Raw genomic sequence first — 8,727 nt, forward strand, 5'->3', positions numbered from 1 at the left:
GGGACTCTCAAGAGTCTTCTCCAAACACCACAATTCAAAAGCATCAATTCTTTGGCGCTCAGCTGTCTTCACAGTCCAACTCTCACATCCATACACGACCACTGGAAAAACCATAGCCTTGACTAGACGGACCTTGGTTGGCAAAGTAATGTCTGTGCTTTTGAGTATGCTATCTACGTTGGTCATAACTTTCCTTCCAAGGAGTAAGCGTTGTTTAATTTAATGGCTGCAGTCACCATCTGCAGTGATTTTGGAGCCCCAAAGAATAAAGTCTGACACTGTTTCCACTATTTCCCCATCTATTTGCCATGAAGTGATGGGACCAGATGCCCAAATTATAGATAAACTGGGCCATCAAAATCAGCCAACATGCATTTATGTATTTATTACTTTAAAAACTTATATTTTAGAAAACATTTAGGTTCACAGCAAACTCGAGTGGAATGTACAGAGGTCCCACACACCCCTCGTTCCCCCACATGCATAGCCTCCCCTACTCTTGACATCCTGCACCAGAGTGGTGCATTTGTCACAAAGGATAACCCAACCCTGACAGGTCATCATCACCCAAAGTCCACAGTTTACATTAGGTTCACTCTTGGTGCTATACATTCTACAACATGCATTTATTGAAGGGTGTCTATAACTGTGCCAGTACTGGTGAATATTTAGAGTAAAATAGATAGCAGAAATTTCTTTATGGAAGTATATTTGGCAAATAAGTGACTCCTGACAAGGTTAGCAAGGGTTTAAGATTAACAAGGGGAGCAAAGACTAAGAGGCTGTTTAGGAGCTAAGTTCTGTGTGGCTACAGATGTTCAGATGAATGAAAAATGGACAGAGGCTGAGGCATCCAGAGAAGAGTCTTCGGCTCCTCCTGAGCATCCGGGAGGATGGGATGGACTGGGGCGATGCCTGGACATCAAGGAAACACCCTAACTAGCTGAGGCTTCAGGACTAGGAGACCCTGAGAAATCATTTGGAACAAGCAAGGAAGGGTGCGATTACATGAGACAAAAATGTTTTAGATACTGTATTTGTTATTTGAGGGGCTCAGTCAATGCTCATAAAAAGAGAAAGGGAAGGAAGGAAATGAGCAGAAGAAAGGATCTCTGATGAGAAAACCATCTGGAAAGAAGATCTGTTTGGGAGGAGAACAGGATTCAAGGGTGAGAGAGGAGAAGTGGGGGTCGCCCAGGCTGGGAGGTTTGGGGCCAAGACAGGAGGGAAGAACAAAAACAATTCAAGGGGAAAAAAATCAGTAGTACTTGATGTCCAACAGGATATGAGGAATGAAAGAAAAAAAAAATCAAGCCACCTCTCCCACTGCCACACACAGGAAAAAACTTGAAAGAAACTTAAAATTCCTGGCTTGAGTGCTTAAGATGAAAGAAGCAACATTGACAAAGGTGGAGACGTTGCTGAAAATGATACTGATTTTTATCTATTCATCTGTCAGTGGACATTTCGGTTGCTTCTGTGTGTTAGCTATTGTAGACAGCAGTGTAGTGAGTTTTGGGGTGCATGTATCCTTTTGGACCATGGCTTATTACTCAGCCAAAAAGAATGAAATAATGCCATTTGCAGGAACATGAATAGACTGCCATACTAAGTGAAGTAAGTCAGAGAGAGACAAATATCATATGATATCACTTACATGTGGAATCTAAAAAGAAAAAGATACAAATGAACTTATTTACAAAACAGATGTAGAAAATAAACTTATAGTTACCAAAGGGAGAAGGGGGAGGGGAAAATTAGGAGTTTGTGATTAACATATGCACACTATTATGTATAAAGTGGGCTTCCCTGGTGACTCAGATGGTACAGAATCCACTTGCCATGCAGAACACCCGGGTTCGATCCCTGGGTTGGGAAGATCCCCTGGAAAAGGAAATGGCAACCCACTCCAGTATTCTTGCCTGGAGAATCCCATGGACAGAGTGAGCCTGGCGGGTATAGTCCATGGGGTCACAAAGAGTCGTACATGACTGAGCAACTAACACACACGTATAAAATAGATATAACCAACAAAACCCACTGTATAGCACAGGAAAAATTAAATACTCTGGAATAACCTAAATGGGAAAAGAATTTGAAAAAGAATAGATACACTTATATATAAAACTGAATCACTTTGCTGTCCCAGGTGACTCAGTGATAAAAGAATCTGCCTAACAATGCAGGAGATGGAAGAGGAAGATCTCCTGGGGGATGGTGGCAACTCACTCCAGTGTTCTTGCCTGGGAAATCTCACGGCCAGAGGAGCCTAGTGGGCCACAGTTCAGTGGGTCACAAAAGAGTCAGACACCACAGAGGACAAGAACATGCATACCTGAAACAACATTGTAAAACAACTATACTCCAATAAAAAAAATTTAAAGAGAAAGTGATACTAATTTTCAAAACAAGGTCAAGAAGTCTTCTTGTCCAGGGGTTCAAAGCCCCACACAGTCTCCATTTTAGTTCCTGCATCCTTGGGTAAGGGATGTATGTGCTGAAGAAGAAGCTTCACACCCCCATCCCCCTCCAGAGGTACAGACCCTAGTGAGGTTACATGGCTTATTCACTGCATTTGCCAACACATGTTCAATTCATCCTTTTATGTCACTGTCTATGTTTCAAATCTCTACATCCAACCAAGCTATTTCCAGCCCTGCGGACCCCAGGGTTACTCTTCAATGATAGAATTGGTGTGATCTTGGATGAGCTGGGAGGCTTTTTTATAGCACTTTAAAAGACCAAACAAAATAGCCAAATAGAATGTGAATACATAGAATAGAAAGAGTCAGACAGGCAAGGTGAGCAGGGTGGGTTAGGCCATAGACCCACACAATTAAAATAATTTTTTTTTTAAAGTGTAACTCTTTACTGGCATGCAAAATGAGGCCCAGAAAGGAACATTTACCATGTGGAATTTCTAAGATTCACCTCAAAAGGGCATACCCGGAGGGCCAGGAGGATGAAGGCCTGCTAGTGGAGAGTCCGGAATCTCTGAGGGGTCCTTCATCCTTGAACTCTCCAACGAGGAGGCAGCAGGGGGTGGGGTACAGGGCAGGGAGGAGAGACTGGTGATCTGGCCTTTCACATGCCACTATCATGCCCTCCACCACCCAGGAAACAGGGCAGGTGTTCTTTGCTAAAATCCTTACCTCCCACCCAAGAGTTCTGGGACCTGACCCAATCTGCAGGATGCAGGTTGCTGAAAACAAACCAAAAAAAAATTTTTCCCCCCAAAAGTTAGCTTTGCAATGAATAGATGCCAAGTTTTCTCTCACAATCCTGTTACCTTTCTTTTTAGGCTCAAGCATTTGAATCCTGAAGTTGAACTGCTTGGTTTTGATTTTTTAGCCCATGAGATCCTGGAAAAGAACCTGAATTTCTACACCTCAGTTTCCTCATGTGTAAAATGAATGAAATGATAGAATCTGTCTCCATGGTAAAGCAAACAGAAACAGCGTGTGGCACAGGTCATCGAAAAATGTTAGCTGCCGTTAGGTTTTATATCATATCAAAGTATTCTCCTAAATAGTATGTGCACATTAATAACCTAGATATTGATTTGTAATTAAAGCATGTTGTTAAGCATAAAATTCTGTGCAATTCAGCAAGATGTCTGCCATTTTAGGAATGCAAATTAAAACCCCAATGAGATATCACCTCATACCCATTAGGATGGCTACTGTCATGATACCAGTTCTATGTGGAATCTACAATATGATACAAGTCAGCATATTTACAAAACAAAAACAGACTCTCAGATATAGAGAGTAGACTGTGGTTGCCAAGGGGAAAGATTGGAAGAGGGAAGGATTGGGAGTTTGGGATTAGCAGACACAAACTATTATATATAGAATGGATAAACAGCGGAGTGCCACTGTATAGCACAGGGAACAAAATGGAAAAGAATATGAAAAAGAATGCATATATATATATATATGTAATGTAACTGATTCACTTTACTGTACAGAAGAAATTATTACAACATTATAAATAAACTACACATCAATAAAATTTAAGAAAAAAAGGATGGCTACTGTAAGTAGCAATAGGACAGGAAGTAACTTGTGTTTGTGATAAGACGTGCAGAAATTGTAATCCTTGTGCACTGTTGGGGGGAATATGAAATGGTACAGAGATTATGTAAAACAGCAATATAGTGGTTCCTCAAAAATTGAAAAATTGAATTATCACATGACTGGGCAATTTCATGTTTGGATTTACACCCTAAAGAGCTAAAAACAGGAACCCAAAGGGATATTTGTACACACATGTTCACAGCACCATTATTCATATTAACCAAAAGGTGGAAGCAAACAGTCTATTGACAGATGAGTGGATGAACAAAATGTGTATCTATGCAATGGAATATTGCTCAGTTTTAAAAAGGAAGAAAATTCTGATACACACTACAAAATGGATGGCAGTGGGGACATTGTGCTAAGTGAAATAAGGCATCACAAAAGGACATACTATACTATATGATTCCATTCATGTGAGGTGCATGGAATCATGACCCTCATAGAAAGTAGAATGGCAATTGCCAGGGGCTGGGGAGGGGCAGTGATGGTATAATAGGTATGAAATTTCAGTTGTGCGAGGTGAGAACATGTCTGTGGATGGTGGGGATGCTGGCGACACAAGTGAATGTACTCACAACCGCTGAACAGCACTTAAAAGTGGTCCAATTGTACGACAAATTTTATGCTATGTGTATGTTACAACCATAATTTTTTTTTTAGTTTATCATTAGTTTTAAGTAATGTGACATCTATTAATATATATAATTCTAACCATCCTGTCCCTCATACCCATCTTTCAGATGTAGAAACAAAATTGTACAAACCCCTTCTCAGAGTGAAAATAGGAAACCAGGAATGTTACCCTCTAAGAAAGCAAATCAGGGGAGTTCCCTGGTGTCCAGTGGTTGAGATGCTATGCTTCCACAGCAGGGGGCATGAGCTCCATCCCTGGTCAGGGGAACTAAGATCCCACAAGCTGTATAGTGCAGCCAAAAAATTAAACAAAAAGTGAGTCTTTTTTTTTTTGGTTTGCATTTGCACCCATTTTAATGAAAAAGACACTGTGAATCAGAACATTTGAATCTAAAAAAATAATAAAAACGCTTTGCTTATTTACTTCCTGTGTCCAATACATTGTACTGATGCTTTAAGAAAGGAGAAAGATACTACATATGTGTGATGCAAGGAAATAAACAGAAAATCTACTAGCTAACCAATCAAGCTGGGGGTATAGCATCAATTAGGATTGAATTCAAATTCTGTTCTTTAATATTAGAAGTAGGAGTTCCAATTCTGGTAGTGGAAGAATAGCTTGTATTAGATTATCCCTCTTGCTGATAAAAATTATAAATGCTGGACAAAATATAAAAACAACAAAACAGTTTGAATTCACTGGAGAGCAACCCAAAGCAGGATTGATCAGGCAACAGTCTTTGAAGGAAGGGAAGCAAATGAGGTCACCTCTACATTGAACTGGCATTTCCCCTGTGGGCCCCTCCCAGTCACTGTGGCCCACTTGGGACACAGTTCAAGCTCAGGGTCAGTCCCACTGTGCTCAAGAAGGTCAGACTTCCATCTCCAGAAGATGAGAGGAGAGACTCACAGAGGAGAGAGTGCTGAGTCTGCATAACAATGCCCTTCCAGTCTCTGGCAGACTCTAGAACCATGCACATCCAAAGTGAGGCCCTAAGAAATCTAGCAGAAAGCAGCTGCTGGGAGGCTGAGGAGTTGAGCAGACACTCCAGCTGCTGTCTGGGCCCAGGAAGATGGAGACTGGGGATAGGATTTCATCAAGTTAGAGGGACTTCATGAGCACCTGGGGCTTCCAGTGAAAACTGCAAAGGTCCATTAGCAGGAGTGAAAACCATGTCCCCAAACTGAGGGCTATGTCCTCTGACCAACAAAGCCCATAACTCAGCATCTGTTTGTAATCTGTTTGAAGAAAAAAATCCAGTGCTCTTCAGAGGCAAATAACATAATCCAGACTCTCTACAATGTTATCATTGATTACATGATGTCAAGAATATAACCAAATATTACAAGACATGGACAAAAACAGGAAAAAATAATAAATAGTGGTGAAAGCAGGTGTGAGGGGCAGGGAAAGAAGGAGTAAGGGGAGAGTGGGAAGAAAAAGCAACCATATGAAAGAACCATATGGTGGAAATACATTAATAATATCTTCAAAACAGAAGAAAACATCACAAGGGTTCATATTCATCCAATTAAGTCAATATCATGTATTAATACATGAAAATCTTACCACTTGATTGATAATATGATTATCACAACAAAGAGAAAAAAATCAATAAAAGAAACAGATTTTTCTTTTGGTTGTATTTTGTGGCATTTAATAGAAAAAATGTAAGGAACTCTGTTGCACTCACTTTCTTCACTGAAAGAATAACCATGGTGATTCAGATGTGGGTTTATGGCAAACCTTCTTTTCAAAATTAAAATGCTGACATACACAGTATAGAGCAGGGCACCCTCCTCATTTGAAGTTGTAGTAATGACGCTGAGATTTACCCTTTAATAATAGTTAATGTGGCCTACCTATTGGATACATCTGATAATAGCAAAAAATGGTGTCTTTCAGTTCTCAGTGTATTGAATTAGTTGAGGGTTGGAGTACATGATTTTGCACATGGCAGCAGAATCCAGAGTTTGCACTGAGAGTGGCTTCCTCTTTGATTTCAAATACCTTTGAAGGTCAGTCAAGTATGATTGAACCTAAGAGATTTGAATAACCACATTTCCTTTTACTCCCATGGAGCTCAAGATCCTCAGAGTTTCCCCAAATGATGGGGTCTTTACAGGGAGGGTACAATAGGCTACACAGGCCCACTTCACTTGACATTGCACTTGACCCGGTCAGCTCAGGCAGAAGCATGAGCTTTATCTATGGCTTTTAGAGACAAAATATTTATAAATGTTTTCAATTGTTTTCTCTAGACCTGGTAAGGAACCCAGCATTGATCAGCTTTACACACCAAAAGCCTTCAACTTGTGAGTTAATCTCTGACCAATGACTCTAACTAAGGGAGATTTTCCCTCCTGGCTCAGCTCTCCTGGAAGCTGCCCCTTTACCCTCTTCACACTGATCAAGAACTTCCCACTGGAGATCACATTATGGTAGCAGATTCTTGGAGGAATTATTCTCATGACAGTGATGCGGAATGCCACCATTTCCTGCTTTTAATGCCCTGGAGGCATTGCTGTGCCCCTAAATCATGCTTTATCCAACCAGACAGGAGGGCTCAGCCCATGGTGACAGAGCATTGAAGGATTTGGTGAGCTCTGACTGCCTGATGAACTATGGAATGAGGTTCATGACATTGTACAGGAGACAGGGATCAAGACCATCCCCATGGAAAAGAAATGCAAAAAAGCAAAATGGCTGTCTGGGGAGGCCTTACAAATAGCTGTGAAAAGAAGGGAAGCAAAAAGAAAGGAGAAAATGAAAGATATAAGCATCTGAATGCAGAGTTCCAAAGAATAGCAAGAAGAGATAAGAAAGCCTTCTTCAGCGATCAGTGCAAAGAAATAGAGGAAAACAACAGAATGGGAAAGACTAGAGATCTCTTCAAGGAAATTAGAGATTCCAAGGGAACATTTCATACAAAGATGGGCTCAATAAAGGATAGAAATGGTGTGGACCTAACAGAAGCAGAAGATATTAAGAAGAGATGGCAAGAATACACAGAAGAACTGTACAAAAAAGATCTTCACGACCCAGATAATCACGATGGTGTGATCACTGACCTAGAGCCAGATATCCTGGAACATGAAGTCAAGTAGGCCTTAGAAAGCATCACTACGAACAAAGCTAGTGGAGGTGATAGAATTCCAGTTGAGGTATTTCAAATCCTGAAAGATGATGCTGTGAAAGTGCTGCACTCAATATGCCAGCAAATTTGGAAAACTCAGCAGTGGCCACAGGACTGGAAGAGGTCAGTTTTCATTCCAATCCCAAAGAAAGGCAATGCCAAAGAATGCTCAAACTACCGCACAATTGCACTCATCTCACATGCTAGTAAAGTAATGCTCAAAATTCTGCAAGCCAGGCTTCAGCAATATGTGAACCGTGAACTTCCTGATGTTCAAGCTGGTTTTAGAAAAGGCAGAGGAACCAGAGATCAAATTGCCAACATCCACTGGATCATGGAAAAAGCAAGAGAGTTCCAGAAAAACATCTATTTCTGCTTTATTGACTATGCCAAAGCCTTTGACTGTATGGATCACAGTCAACTGTGGACAATTCTGAAAGAGATGGGAATACCAGACCACCTGACCTGCCTCTTGAGAAATCTGTATGCAGGTCAGGAAGCAACAGTTAGAACTGGACATAGAACAACAGACTGGTTCCAAATAGGAAAAGAAGTACCTCAAGGCCGTATATTGTCACCCTGTTTATTTAACTTATATGCAGAATACGTCATGAGAAACGCTGGACTGGAAGAGACACAAGCTGGAATCAAGATTGCCGGAAGAAATATCAATAACCTCAGATATGCAGATGACACCACCCTTATGGCAGAAAGTGAAGAGGAACTCAAAAGCCCCTTGATGAAAGTGAAAGTGAAGAGTGAAAAAGTTGGCTTAAAGCTCAACATTCAGAAAACGAAGATCATGGCATCCAGTCTCATCACTTCATGGGAAATAGATGGGTAAACAGTGGAAACAGTGTCAGACTTTATTTTTT

This window comes from Bison bison, unplaced genomic scaffold (genome assembly GCF_000754665.1).
Source record: "Bison bison bison isolate TAMUID 2011002044 unplaced genomic scaffold, Bison_UMD1.0 scf7180017864060, whole genome shotgun sequence".
Taxonomy (NCBI): Eukaryota; Metazoa; Chordata; class Mammalia; order Artiodactyla; family Bovidae; genus Bison; species Bison bison.